This window comes from Pelobates fuscus, chromosome 6 (genome assembly GCF_036172605.1).
Source record: "Pelobates fuscus isolate aPelFus1 chromosome 6, aPelFus1.pri, whole genome shotgun sequence".
In the NCBI taxonomy this organism is placed as follows: Eukaryota; Metazoa; Chordata; class Amphibia; order Anura; family Pelobatidae; genus Pelobates; species Pelobates fuscus.
The window spans coordinates 293,642,587-293,657,400 of NC_086322.1; positions in this window are offsets into that span (position 1 = coordinate 293,642,587).

The following is a 14,814-nucleotide window of genomic DNA, read 5'->3' on the forward strand; positions in this document are numbered from 1 at the left end:
GAAAAGAGAGAAAAAAAAAAAATTAAAAAAAAATTAAAAAAAATAAATAAAAGTAAAATAAAAAGGGGGGGTGGGGGGGAAGGTAGGGGAGGGAGGGACTGTGAGGTGGGGGGGACATGGTGTGTAAGCTGCGTGGTCCATCCTCCCCGCGGTGGTGCGGGGTCTGTGTGGCCATCAAGCCTCGGATCGGGTTATCTAACCCGTGCGGGGGCTCAGATCTCTGGGGACTCAAGCTACGCCTCTAGAGATGTATAGTCTCCATGGGTACCATGTCAAGGCGCACTTATCCGAGCGCTCTCGCAGGGAGGCAGTCAACGATTCCATGTCGTAGATACTCTCCACCCTATCTATCCATTGCCTGAACGTGGGTACCGAGGGGCCCTTCCAGTGTAGGGGTATGAGCGTTTTCGCGGCGTTAAGCAAGTGGATGGTCAGGGAGTTTTTGTATGCCTGCATGGGAATAGGTGTGTGGTGCAGGAGCATTGGTAGCGGCTGTAGGGGAACGTCATCGCCCGTGATCTCTTTGATCTTGGCCTTGATCATCTGCCAGTAAGGTTTGATACGGGAGCACGACCACCAGATATGTAAGCTAGTGCCCCTTTCGGTGCCACATCTCCAGCATTCGCCCGCGTCCGACCCGTATATGTGTCTGAGAGAGTCTGGTGTTCTGTACCATCGTGTTAACAGTTTGTATCCGGTTTCTTGAAACTTCGAGCTGATTGAACATTTATGGGTGAGGAGGAATATTTTGTTCCATTCTTCTTCAGTTAGCTGGGCTCCGGTCTCTCTCTCCCATCTGCTCGTGAAACCCAGAGGGAGGCTATCTCCTGACCTCTGGATCATAGCGTATAGGAGCGAAACCCCGTGGTCTATATGCCGTCTGTCCGTGCACAGGCGTTCGAATTCCGTGAGTTGGCGTTGGAGTTGCGTTCGCCCCTGTTGTTTGGCATAGTACGTCCTAACTTGGTGGTAGTGGAATTTGTCTAGTTGAGTAGGTTGTCGTTCCACCATCAGGGCCTCGAGTGGTAGGAGCGTTCCCCCCGGACTCCACTGGCGCATATAGAACCAGTCTGTCTGTCGGAAGTTGTGTAGGGCGGACGGTTGTAGGCCCCCCGCCAGTCCTGGGTTGTGAGTAATGGGTGTAAGCGGGCTTGGGGAAGTGGTGAGTTGATGGGCATACCGCTGTCCGCACCAAACCCTGAGGGTGGCGTCTATCATCGGGTTCTTAGTTTGGAGATCCGAGAAGGTGGAGCCCCCGAGCCAGAGCCTAGATGGGATGGTGCCCCGGGACTGTTGTATTTCCATGGATACCCAACGTTTGGTGGTGGGACGCGCGTGCCAGTCCACTATTCGGTGCAGGTGCGTGGCCCTGTAGTACGTGAGCACTAAAGGAAGCCCCACCCCTCCAGCCGTCTTCGGTCTCTCCAGGATCGACCTGCGAATGCGCGGCTGTCCCTGGTTCCAGACAAACCTGCGGATAGCTGTGGACACTGATTTGAAAAACGTCTGGGGGATGCTGGAGGGCAGCGTGGCAAAGAGATACAGCAGCCTAGGAAGGACATTCATTTTGACCGCATTAATGCGGCCAAACCAGGAGATGTATTTCTGTGTCCATCGCTGGAGGTCCCGTTGGATGGTCGCGAGGATAGGGAGAAAGTTCAACCTGTAGATCTGCGTCAGGTCAGCTGGGAGCCAGGTACCCAGGTAACGTATCTTTGTAGCGCACCATGAAAAGGCGAACTGAGCACTGAGCTGGCGGACATGCTCCTCCTCCTGCATTATCGGCATAGCTTCGGATTTTTCCACGTTTAGTTTCAGGTTGGATACCTGTTGATAGGTTTGAAATGCCTGTAGCAGGTTGGGCATGGAGATCCTAGGTTGTTCCAGGAAGAAGAGCATGTCGTCGGCATAGGCCGCCACTCTGTGCTCCTCAGCCCCCACCCTCACCCCCGTTATACCCCCGTCCTGTCTGACCGCCTCCAGGAATGGTTCTAGAGTGAGGGCAAACAGGAGGGGGGACAAGGGGCAACCCTGGCGAGTCCCATTGCATATCGGGAAAGACTGCGTCAGGGCTCCATTGATACGGATCCTGGCCGTCGGTGTGGTGTAAAGTGCTAACACCCATGTTCGCATGTGGTGTCCAAATCCCATGTGACGAAGTGTTTCGTCCAGGTAGACCCAATCCACCCTGTCGAACGCCTTTTCGGCGTCCGTGGAGAGGAGGACTGTGTCGCGTCCCGAGGACCTTGCGCTATGTATGACGTTTAAGGCCCGTATCGTGTCGTCCCTAGCTTCTCGTCCTGGGATAAAGCCCACCTGATCTGGATGTATGAGATCCGGCAGGATCCGTGATATCCTCCGGGATAAGGCCTTTGTGAATAGCTTCAGGTCTGCATTTAGTAGGGAGATTGGTCTATAGCTCGAGCAATTGGAGGGGTCCTTTCCCTCTTTGGGTATGACCGTGACTGTCGCTGCTAAGGAGTCCGTGGGGAATCGTCCCCCTTCTTGTATGGAGTTTAAGCCCCTCAGGAGGCGGGGCAGTAGGTTGTCCTGGAATGTTCGAAGGTAGGCTATAGTAAGGCCGTCTGGGCCTGGAGCTCTGTGTGGTTTGGAGCATTTCATGGCAGCGGTCAGTTCCTCCAGTGTCAGGGGTTCGTCGAGTTCCTCAGCTAGTTCTGGAGTGAGTGTGCGGGACACGTGTCGCGTTAGGTATTCTGAAACTCTCCTGCGGTGGTTTTGGGCTGCAATCCCTTGTGTGAGCTTGGATTGGTTATATAGGTCCATATAGTAGGTCCTAAAGGCAGCCATAATGCCTTCAGGCATTCTGGTACTGTGACCGGGGCGTGTGTGTATCTGGTGGATATGTTGGGTTCTACGTTTCTCTCGGAGCACTTGTGCGAGAAGTCGACCGCTCTTATTTGAGTGTTCATAGAAGTGTCTGGTGGATTTCCGCATGGTGTGTAGTAAGCCCTGAGATAGGTGGTCTCGGAGTGCTCTGCGTGCCTCTGTAAGCCGTAGGTATGTGTCGTCTTCTAGGGTCCGTTTATGGGAGTTTTCTAGGTCGGCAATCTGTGTTGTTAGTTCTAAGATGTGACGGGCTCTGTCCTTCTTGCGTTGCGTGCTGATGGATAGGAAGTGACCTCGAATAACGCATTTATGTGCTTCCCATAGCGTCAGTGGCGGCATGTCGGGAGTGTCGTTGTTGTCAAAGTATTGTGTGATAGCCTGTAGTGCTGTGGTGCGAGTCTCCAGTTCGGTCAGTAGAGTTTCATTAAGTTTCCATTGGCGCTCGGCGGGTTTAAATAGCGGGGAGCTCAATATCACCGATATCGGGGCATGGTCCGAGTGGTTTATAATCCCTATATCCGCATCCTGGAGTAGAGCTAAACTTTCTTGGGGCATAAATACATAGTCTATCCGACTGTAACGTTTGTGTACTGATGAGTAATATGAGAAATCTTTATCATCCGGGTGGGCCACTCTCCAACAGTCGACCAGTCCCATTCCGTGCAGGGCTCGTCTTATTGAGCGTAGGCAGTGCGCTGGAATAGTGCTGGTCCCCCTGGAGGAGTCGACTCTCGGGTCCAGAGGAACATTGAGGTCCCCCGCCACTATGAGCAGGCCGGACCTGAATTTTTCTAATTTGGCTAGCGTTTTGGCTAGGAAGACATGCTGTCTGGTGTTAGGGCTGTATATACACGCGAATGTGTAGGTTTGGTGGGCAATGGTACCTTTCAGGAAGATATACCTCCCTCCAGGGTCCGACAGCGTGTCTGTATGTTGGAATGGAACGGAGCTAGCAAAAAGAATCGCCACCCCTGTTTTCTTAGAGTCTGGATGGTTGGCATAGAACCCCTGCGGGAAGCGACTGTTCTCCACCTTTGGCGAGTCTTGGCCCCTAAAGTGCGTCTCCTGCAAGAGCGCAACGGACGCTTTTTCCGCCCAGAGCTGGCGAAGAAGTTGGGACCGTTTCTCCGGTAGGTTTAGCCCCCGTACGTTGTTGGACCATACTTTAAGTTGTGCGGGGGTGAATCGTCCCATGTCACTCTGGCGTGAGTCTCCCCCTCCGGGCCCTGTTGGGTGAGGCATGGCGCAGCAGCCCACACGTGGATTAGGAGAGGAAGGTGGGAGGGGAAGACGGGAGGGAGAGAGAGAAAGAGGAGGAGGAGAGTGAGATGAGAAAGGGAAAAAAAAAAATGAGCAACAATGAGCCTCGGTCGGATGGAGTCGTTCGGTAGCTGCTCTTCAGCAGTCCTGCCGAACTCCGACCAAAATATATACAGTGGGTCTGTTGCGTGGGGTGCGAGAAAGGTCACCTACGGTGTCTGTCGCACGAACGTGAGTGTTGAGTGTGTGGCTGTCCCCAGGGGCTCCCAACCCGCCGGTCGCAGCTATGTGATGAGTGTCGTAGTCTTCCAGTTATACCTCAAAGTATGGGGTGTCCCGGTCAGTTTGTCCGCGTCATCGTCACTCTATGTCTCTGGCCTGTCTCTCGTGGTATGTGGGCGGACCCTCTACTGTTTCTCTGGCCTATCCCCTGTTAGCAGCCTCCTGCCTCTCTACTTCATGGCTCGACTGTGACCTCTACTCCCTAGGTCCTCCTCCCCTCTGGCCCGTCTGTCAGTCAATCTAGTCGAGCTAGGTCCTGTATAGGCCGCAGTCCCCATAACTCTCGTGGTCCAGGTCAAGTCTGGGCATCCAGCTTTATAAGTGACGGTTTGCAGTGGTGAATAAACAACTGAACCAATCAACCAGTAAAACAATTTAACCAATTGTAGCGTGCCTCCTGGGCATAAGTTTGTGCTCCCTCTCGGAGCCTCCCGGGACGCGGTCTTCCCACCCCTCTCCAGCCCCCCACCCTAGCCAGGGTAGGGGAGAGGCTAAAGGGCCCTTGGGCCGTGAGGGGTGTGACGGGCGCATAACCATCTCTCCCTCCCCTCTCTCCCCTGCCATCCTGGCAGGCCACGGGCCCCCCCTCCCCAACCAACCCCCGATCTTTAAGGCCACCTGCCAGCAAGCAATCCGTGAACCCATCTATCCCCCGTAGACCTTCAGCCCCCAGGGGACAGGTCATCAACAGCTAGCTGTAAACTCTGAGGCAGTCCGGATGATCCCCGCAAGTTCCCAAAAACATCCCCCCATGGCTGCCCTCCTCCTGGGTTTTCGGAGATTGACCTCTTCTGCTATATGAGCCCAGGCCCCCGGGAAGTGGTCACCACCTACCCCCACTGGAGACGAGGCCCACCCTTGGGATCCATCGGGCTGCTGTGAGCTGGGGAGTGTGAGCCCGACCCCCGAGCCCCCCTCCCAAACAAGCTCATACCCCCCTGGGACTGCTTGAGGCATTGGTGGCCTACCCTTCCTTGCCTCTCTCTGTATGCTTCCCCTTCTCGGCCCATACCCCACCCAATTTGTGACTTCCAGGGGGTAAGGGAGTATTCGTGCAGCGTTAGGGACCCTTGGCCTGGGGGGATCACAGTACATACCCAGGTCGATAAGTCTCAGTGTCTCTGTGTACAAACGCATTCCCAGGGAAGTTGGGTCACTTGCGGTATTCCGGTGTGATGGTCACAGGGGCCCCTGGGCCACCAGTCCGGCAGGAGCGCTCCGATGGGACCCGCGCCCGGGGAACCCCTACCTTCTACTCCTCTGAAGCATTGGGGCCACCTCGGCGCGTGGAAGAGCTAGGCGGATCCCCTTCAGCAAGGTTGTCAGCCGGGACAGTAGGGCCCGTGGGCCTAGCTGGCATGTTGTCAAGTATCCAGTTAGGGATAGGAATCTCTGGGAGGCCCGCAGCGCGCAGGAATCGGGGAATGTCATTGGGCCATCTTACAGTGAGCCAGTGGTTGTCTATTCTTGCTTGCAGACTGAAAGGGAATCCCCATTTGTACGGGATCCGCTTCTGCTGTAGGAGGCCGGTGAGTGGCCGTAGCGCCCTTCGGGCATCGAGGGTCAGGGTGGAGAGGTCGTGGAACAGAGATACTTGAGAGTCCATGAATCTAATGGAGCGACTAGCCCTGGCAGCTCTCATAATAGTCTCCTTTAACTGGAAAGATTGCAGGCAGCAGATCAAGTCTCTGGGTAATCCGTCCCTCCTCGGTGCTCTGAGAGCTCTATGGGCCCTTTCCAGGCAAAAGTCTGACGGTGCTTCTTCCCCCAGGAGTTGTGTGAACAGGCCCTCTAAAAGTTCCTTTGGGGATTCCCCATCGGATTCCGGCAGGCCTCTAACGCGGATGTTGTTGCGCCGGCCGCGGTTTTCGAGGTCTTCTACCTGGCGTCTTAGTTCTAGGAGGAGGTTACCCTGTCGTGAGGTCGCCATGTCGGTGGCCTGTTGGTGGTGGTCAGCTTGCATGCGTTGAACCTCCAGGTCATCCACCCTGTGTTCCAGTGTGGTCAGGTCTCTCCGAACCGCCGTTATTTCTTCCCTAATAGCCGTGCGGAGTTCGGCTACCAGCTCCCTCTTGTCTTGTCTGGTAAGCATATTTGCCGATATGGATGCCAGTTCTGCGGACATTCGCGTGAAGGCGTCTCTCTGTGGGGAGTCTTGTGTAGGGCTCGCCCGGCTGCTCGATCCTGGGGACGCGGGCGCCATTTTGTCAGGGCCTCGAGCTCCGGTTATGCCTTGTGGGGTGGAAAGATATTCATCCATCGGCCCGGATTGCTGGCTCATGGTGGTCTGTCGTTGACCAGGGGTAGCCCCCCTTTTCGGTTTGCCCATATAGACGGGGGCAATTGCTATGTTTAATGGGCTTTGGCGGGTTGGGGCCTAGGAGCTCTCACTGCCTGCGTCCTACTCCATCGGCAGCCTAGCCACGCCCCCCCCCGCCTAACGTTTTTTCAGGACATCACCAAGAACACCCTTACCTGGCGGAAATCATTGCAGCCGTTATTGCACCACCTCCGCTCCAGAGAGCTGCCCTACCGTTGGGGGAACCCGAGAGCGGTATCGGTCACTTACCATGGGACCACACATAAAGCACAGAGCTATCAAGAACTGGCTTCACTCCTAACATCCACGGGTATACTCCAAGCTGCACCCGCAGAACGGCCAGGACTATCCAGAATCAACCCGGCTACCATAAAGGAGTTCACCCCGAGGGAAACTATGAGAGCAACACCGGCCAGCCCACCGACTTGAGTCGTTCAAGGCTTTATCCTGATCTTACTTTACGTTGCCTGAGACTCCTACAAACACAAACCTTTGATATGTTGTGATATGGTTTAGTTGGTTTCAGTTTAGATGCTTTGTGTAGTTCACCCCCCATACCCACCTAGAGGTTGACATTAATAATGCGCCCCCCCCCCCCCCCCCTTCCCCTGCCGAATCATAGTTGAGCCCCTTCGGGCAAACCTAAGCTCCAAACGGCAACGCAGGGGTGGATCTCCTATGTAAGGACACACATGTGTTACCCTACCCTGTCTGCACACTCGCATAGGATCTCACAGTCGAGCACCAAGTATGTCCCTAATAATACATCCTTACCCAAAATGTATGATACAAGTATTTGCCCATTATTGTTTTTATGTACATTACCTTTTCATTAACAGTTATGTTAATCACTGACCCAGCTAATGCGGCGCCGACTGCCGCCATAGTCTCAGTAACCACGCTCACTGAAAGATTATGACCAACTGCTGTACAAACTGAGATATGTTACTATTGTGTTCATGAATATTGTTTTTCACTACTTTACCCTTAAAATACCAGTGCAGAATGCTTTAAACTATGTACACACCAATATTGTCTATTACCTGTTGTTGATGAATCTTATCCTTGTCATTACCGAATGATGTATTTACTACTACACTGCCAAAAATAAAGAATTTAAAAAAAAAACAAAAAAAAAACAAAACAGTCAATGTATATGACTTTCTTCAACAGCAGCAACGATGAGCATAAAATCAACTAACTTATACCAACTGATAGAGGTAATGTTGTACAATCTGATTTTCAATTAATAATTTCTAGGATTTTTAGGTGGCTTATGAGTCCTCTCCATACTATTCACTACAGAGAAGATTCCAGCCATATAAAAATTATAGTGTGGGGATTATAACACTCTATGCTGTTAATTAGGAGCCATTAGGGAGCTCCACCACATGTGAGCGCAATTTTATTTACCAACTTACTCGGCTGAGGTCATCCTGACATACTACACTATATAGGTGTCTATTCTGTTTTTTTATTACATACTCCCTGGACTACTAAACATGGATCAAAAATTGTGAGTACATCTCTTCTTCTACACTCCATTATATACAATATACTACACTGCATGCTCCTCCATTTCTCTCTTTCTATATTATCAACATCTAAGGACCCTCCAAGCCGAACTTTTTCTTGTGCGCACTTTCTGTCTCACCTCGTGGACTTCAACTTCAGCTTGCCCGGTGCAACGTTAAGCAGATAATCCGCCTTCCAAACAAACGGCACTCCATGGATTTTTAAATTCATATATAACTTATTCAATGTTACAGTTAGGCTGAGCTAACTTTCTTCAGGAACGAAAGTTAGATTAGTCTAACTAAAACACTGACACTAAACACAAAGTTTTATATATATATATATAATTTTATTAATACCATCAAAGGCAGTTAAACTATAGCAGTTTAAACATTTATAGGGCACTATAGGCACCCAGACCATTTCATCTCATTGAAGTGGTCTGGGTGTAGTGTCCCTGCCCCCTTAATCCTGCAGTTTAATAAGTTGCAGTTTTAGAGAAGTTATGATGTTTACATTGCAGGGTTTAGCCTGCTTTAAGTGGTTGTCTACCAGACAGCCACTAGAGGTGCTTCCAACTGTTCATGAAGTTTATCACCCTGAGAAACGTAGCTGAAAATCTCACGCTTTGAGCCAATGCTTTCCTATGTGGAAGGCCTAATGTGCGTGGCACTCGCTACAAATTAGGTTCCACCTGTTGGCTAACGTCAGAAGGGGAGGAGCCAGACTCAGCGCCGAGGGACATGGATGCTGGAATTAGTTAAGTGTTTATGGGGAGTAATGGGGTGGTGGTGGGTCACGGGACACTGTAGTGTCAGGAAGAGCTTTGTATTCCTAAGACTATAATGTTCCTTTAATAAAACTGAAATAAATGGAGAATTTTACAAAGTCTAAAGTTAAATGAATCTTACAGTAAAACTATACTAAAAAAAAAAAAAAAAAAAAAAGTGTAGAAAAAAGTCACTTAAGTAAAATATTATTTAAATATCTTAGTTACAATGAAAGAGCTGTTCTCACCGAACTGAAAAATTAGCAAAGTGTTTCAAACAATAGGTGAAGCAGTTTTTTCAAATTCAATTAGGTGCTTTATTTGAAAAATAAACACTCCACCCATTGTTTAAAAAATGCCTTTTCTAATCTTGTTCACATTCTGCCATGTCCCCAGCAGAGGGCAGCAGAGCAGCAGCATTAGCATCTCTCCTTCTCTAAGTGGGTCACGGTAGCAGCTCAGGGGCTGATGCTGTGTGTGACGGCAGCACGTAGAGTGCAATGTTTAAATTTAGGAGTGTATGTGGGTCAGTGTGCCATATGAGGCCAGCTCTGTGTACACAGTGTGTTCATGCTGGCTGCCCACTGGGGGCTTATCTCTTCCGCAGACTGCACAGGACAGACAGTACCTGATTCCCAGCCAGGAGAGAGCATTGCCATGTTAACTGCTTTCTCGTTAGGAAACAGAAGAACATCGCTCCAATCCCCCCCTTTCCAAAAACCTTAATCTAATCAGCGAAATGGACCGTGCCGTGTCCCTAATTCAGGTTCATTGGGCTGTAGGGACATCCTAAAGTTTCAGATTACGGCGTTATTCACTAAACCGGGAATTGTAGAGAACTGACAACAGAATTGCACGTTTTAGGCAAAAATAGCTAAAAATTGAAAAATTTACCAACTAAGATAATTTTTCTAATTCCGCAGTTTTGGTCAAAAATGGGCAATTCTTTCGCCATCCACTTGTCAAGGATTCAGTTTAGTTACTAAATCATAACCTGCCATTATTATTTCGTAAACAATAAACCAACTGCAGCAGTTAAATGTTGGGGTGCAGCAGTGAGATGTTGGGGTGCAGCAGTCAGATGTTGGGGTGCGGCAGTCAGATGTTGGGGTGCGGCAGTCAGATGTTGGGGTAGGGAAGTCATATGTTTGGGTGCGGCAGTAAGATGTTGGGGTAGGGAAGTCAGATGTTTGGGTGCGGCAGCAAGATGTTGGGGTAGGGAAGTCAGATGTTTGGGTGCGGCAGCAAGATGTTGGGGTAGGAAAGTCAGATGTTGGGGTAGGGAAGTCATATGTTTGGGTGCGGCAGTAAGATGTTGGGGTAGGGAAGTCAGATGTTTGGGTGCGGCAGCAAGATGTTGGGGTAGGGAAGTCATGTTTGGGTGCGGCAGCAAGATGTTGGGGTAGGGAAGTCAGATGTGTGGGTGCGGCAGCAAGATGTTGGGGTAGGGAAGTCAGATGTTTGGGTGCGGCAGCAAGATGTTGGGGTAGGGAAGTCAGATGTTTGGGTGCGGCAGCAAAATGTTGGGGTAGGGAAGTAAGATGTTGGGGTAGGGAAGTCAGTTGTTTGGGTGCGGCAGCAAGATGTTGGGGTAGGAAAGTCAGATGTTTGGGTGCGGCAGTAAGATGTTGGGGTCGGGAAGTCAGATGTTTGGGTGTGGAAGTCAGATGTTGGGGTGTAGAATTCAGATGTTGGGGTGCGACAGTAAGATGTTGGGGTGCAGAAGTCATATGTTGGGGGGCGGCAGTCAGATGTTGGGGGGCGGCAGTCAGATGTTGGGGTGCGTCAGTAGGATGTTGGGGTGCGTCAGTAAGATGTTGGGGTGCGTCAGTAAGATGTTGGGGTGCAAAAGTCAGATGTTGAGGTGCGGAAGTCAAATGTTTGGGTGCGGCAGTAAGATGTTGGGGTAGAGAAGTAAGATGTTTGGGTGCGGCAGTAAGATGTTGGGATGCGATAGGAGGATGTTTGAGTGGATAAGCCTTTGCCACAACAAACTTATCCTGAATGAAAAAAAGACATCGCCTGATCGCCTGTTGTCAATTTGACCAAAAAAATGTAAAACTATTTTTCCATTTTCCAAGACAACATACAGTATTTTTATCAATGAAAACAGGTTGCCCTTAGAAAATGTGGGGCAGGTTTTTTTTTTTTTTAAAGTGTCGCTAATTTAAAAGGGAAGCAATCGCTACGGAAACCAGTAGAATGCAGCTGCTGCTTCTTCCAGATCTCATTAAATGTCACATTTATTTTAAGAGGCGTGGGGTATCTGGAGACCATAAAATGTAAGTTACGATAAAGCCAAAAATCTCATTTACACCGACTATCTAAACACATTTATTGTAGTTTAATGAGACAATAGTTGTGGTTTATTGCTGTGAAACTCTGTTATACACTCAGACACATGAAAGACATCCGGCTCCCAGAATTGGACATTAGGACAGTAATGAGAGACAGAGGGACTTTGGCCAAAACAGGGAGGGACTTAGAAAGTATGTGGTTTTACTGGTTTCCACAGTATCAGATGCACATTTAGTCAATTAGAACACTTTTATGATAGTGATACATTAATAAATCTCCCCTCACTGAAGAGGTTCTAAAATTCTTAAAGGGATCTTTGTGCCCGAAATTGATATTCTAGCGCCATTCATGAATGGTGCACACCTTAATCCTTAAAGGGACACTGCAGGCACTACAAACATTTCATCTCATTGAATTGATTATGGTGTCTGGAGTCCCCTGGCTCTGTCCCTCCATTCAGTGTTAAAACATTTTCAAGCAGTTTAACACTAAAAAAAGGGCCCCTGACCAACCATATCCCAACCCCCGCTGGAGTTATGGCTAAGGCAAAGATTACAGACTTCCTGCTAGCCATACCGATTCATGCAGGGCACTGTGATAGGTTAAAAGAGTCAGCTGACATTCATCCAATCATAGTCGACCACTGCCGCCAAGGCTAATGCTTTCTCATTAGTACACGCAGCATAGAGGGAATGGGCTGCTGGGGACTCTCGTTTAGCAAAGGTTAACAAATCTTTAACGCTGAAAGGAACAACGATGCCTGGGAACTTCAGACACTATAACCACTTTAATGAGATGAAACCGGTACAGTGCCTACAGTGTCCCTTTAATTTTAGCTCACACAAAAGCTCCAGCGGTAGTAGGAATAATTTGCCAACCACCCGCCCCAAAATAAATATTCCCCCAAAATATCTCACTAGTGACAGTCCCTCACTTATACAGCGCATGGCTGTCAGGCAGGATAATGTAGAGAGCGTGCAGTTCAATTTCTAATGGAACTCTGTGGACATTGGAGAGAAGCATACACCACTTACATGGCGCACATCAATTGATCTACCTAGCCACAAGCCATGTGGACTGGGGACTACTCAATGCTGTTTAATTTAGAAGGACATGTCACCCACTAGTTTTCCTCCCCAATCTGGAGTGATTTGAAGTGGTCATGGTGGTATGACTCTTTACGTGCAGTGTTTGTACTTAAAACGTTGCACACACAGATACATTTGCACTTGTGTACTGGGAGTTAATTACACCTTGGCAGCCCTGAAATCGTCCAGTCACAGGCCTTTCTATGAGAAGTTTGTGACTGGACTGCGCAAGGCACTTGGGTGACATCAGGTGGAGGCGAGGAAGGCAACACCAGACAAAGATCCAGATTAGTAAAAAAAATATTTTTTTGCAGATTTACTACAAAATGTAGGGGAGGGAAAATAATCAGTAGTACCTAACAGGGAATATTAAAGGAATACTATGGTGTACAAACGGTATTCGTGACACAATAGTTCTAAAATTCCAATTTAGGTCCCCAGCTCCCTTACCTCCGGTTATAAGGTGATTTTACTCACTTTTATACAGTGTGCATGGATCTGTTGTGGCTAACTTCGCCCCCTTGGCTGAGATCATTAAACTTGATGATCTCAACCAATCTAATGCTTTCACATAGAAAAACATTGGAAGGCTATTGAGCAAGTGCAGCAAAATTCCACACTGTTCCAATCAGCATCTCCTCATAGAGATGCACTGACTCATTGCATCTCAATGGGGAACATTCGGCGCTTTCATGCAGTGTCTGGAGACGCTGAACATCAGGAAGCACCTCTAGTGGCCGTCAGAGTAACTGCCACTAGAGGTGCCCTTAGGTCTAGACAGCAATGTGAACACCTTTTCTCTGTAGCTGTGGTTGTACTGGTGACTACAGTGTCCAACCGCTGCTAAAGGCAACCTCACTAAACAGGGTACAAAAGGAACCTATAAAAGGTAACTTTATTTTGCATAATTTAATGCATTACTTATATATAAATAAATATAAAATAATTTTCATTCAAGATCTGCCCAGGTTTGTAGCGACAGTACCTGACTTTATAGACAAAATGACCCACGTGGAGGTCGTTCGGTAACAGAAGGCATCATTTGGTGATGTCACAAACAGGCTATAAAAAGGACCAATTTGTTTGTGGGAGGAACATGCAGTGATTTGGGGAGTAGCCATGCTGCAGGCCTCACTGTTATTATCAGCATTTAAATTTAAACCAGTTATTCTTCTTTGAGGCAATATCTGCTAGTAAAAAGGGTTACATAAACAGGAGGCGGCTGGATTAGTATAACAAATAAAACATTGCAGATGTGTACATTCACAAACTCCATCAAGACTCAATTAAGGTCACAATTCAGGAGGTTTTTTATTTTATTTATTATTCATTTTATTTAAATCTTGCTTAGAGTATTTCACACAATAGTTCCGATTGGGGCTTACTCACTAACCAGGAATTGTAAACTAGGATTGGATATTTTAGACACCCCAAATTTTTTTTTATTTTTTTTTTGCAGTGCGTATAAGGGTTACAAGCAGCATGAGGTGCCCCGAAAGCAGTCCTCAGGCATTTTAGTCGCTAAACATGCGGGACAAATGATTGCTAGGCACATTTTTATATTATTGTTAGCTTATACAATCGATTGCAAGGGGGTAGTTTTAGACTGTGGCATGCACGGATATAACGGTAGCTATACAAACAAAACAGTGCCCTTTAAATTTACGTGGCATACAGGCTAGGGCTCGAGCATTCACTGCAGTACACATATCACCATTTAGCAGTTGTTGTTAGTTTACCAAGTCATGGACATAGTATATACATTAAGTTGTATGAAAGGTATCATCACAAGGCAGGAGCCAGTTGTGTCAGGCTAGTCAGCTATTCTGAGAGACATCTCATCTTATGTGTTATACCATGAGTGTAATGAATATCCTATCATTAACCTTAAAACATTTGTGTGCTTCTGTGTTATCATTTACTGTGTAGTTCTACATTCATAGGATTAAACATCTAATGCTCTATGCGTAACTGTAAAAGGGCTAACACAGATAGGCATAAGTAAGGTTATTCAAAGGATCGGTAAAAAGCAGTCATTAGCACATGAAATCAAACTTGTATGCGGTAGTCTCCGACATCGGCATTTGCCCATGGACCCGTGAGGTATAGTATGCGGGTCATGGGGGAGTCTGTGTTGAATCGCCATTCATCCTATTCCTGCTGTGGGGATGTGGCTGAGGCCCCCTGGCTGATCCCAGGGAGGTGGTGCCACTCGGGCGGGGGTGCCCTTACTGTCCCAGGCTGGTAAGTAGGCCTGCGTCTTCTGGCCTGAGACTCGGTGGCATACAGTGCCCGAGTGTCTCCCCCTCGTGGGGGTGGCGAGAGGCCTGTAGGTTGTTTGCTGCTTGTGCTTCCGCCCTGAGGCCGCCGCCTTCGGGTCGAGACCCTCTTGGCCTTGAGCCCAGGTGGGCTAGGGTGGGTGAGTGTTAGCGCTT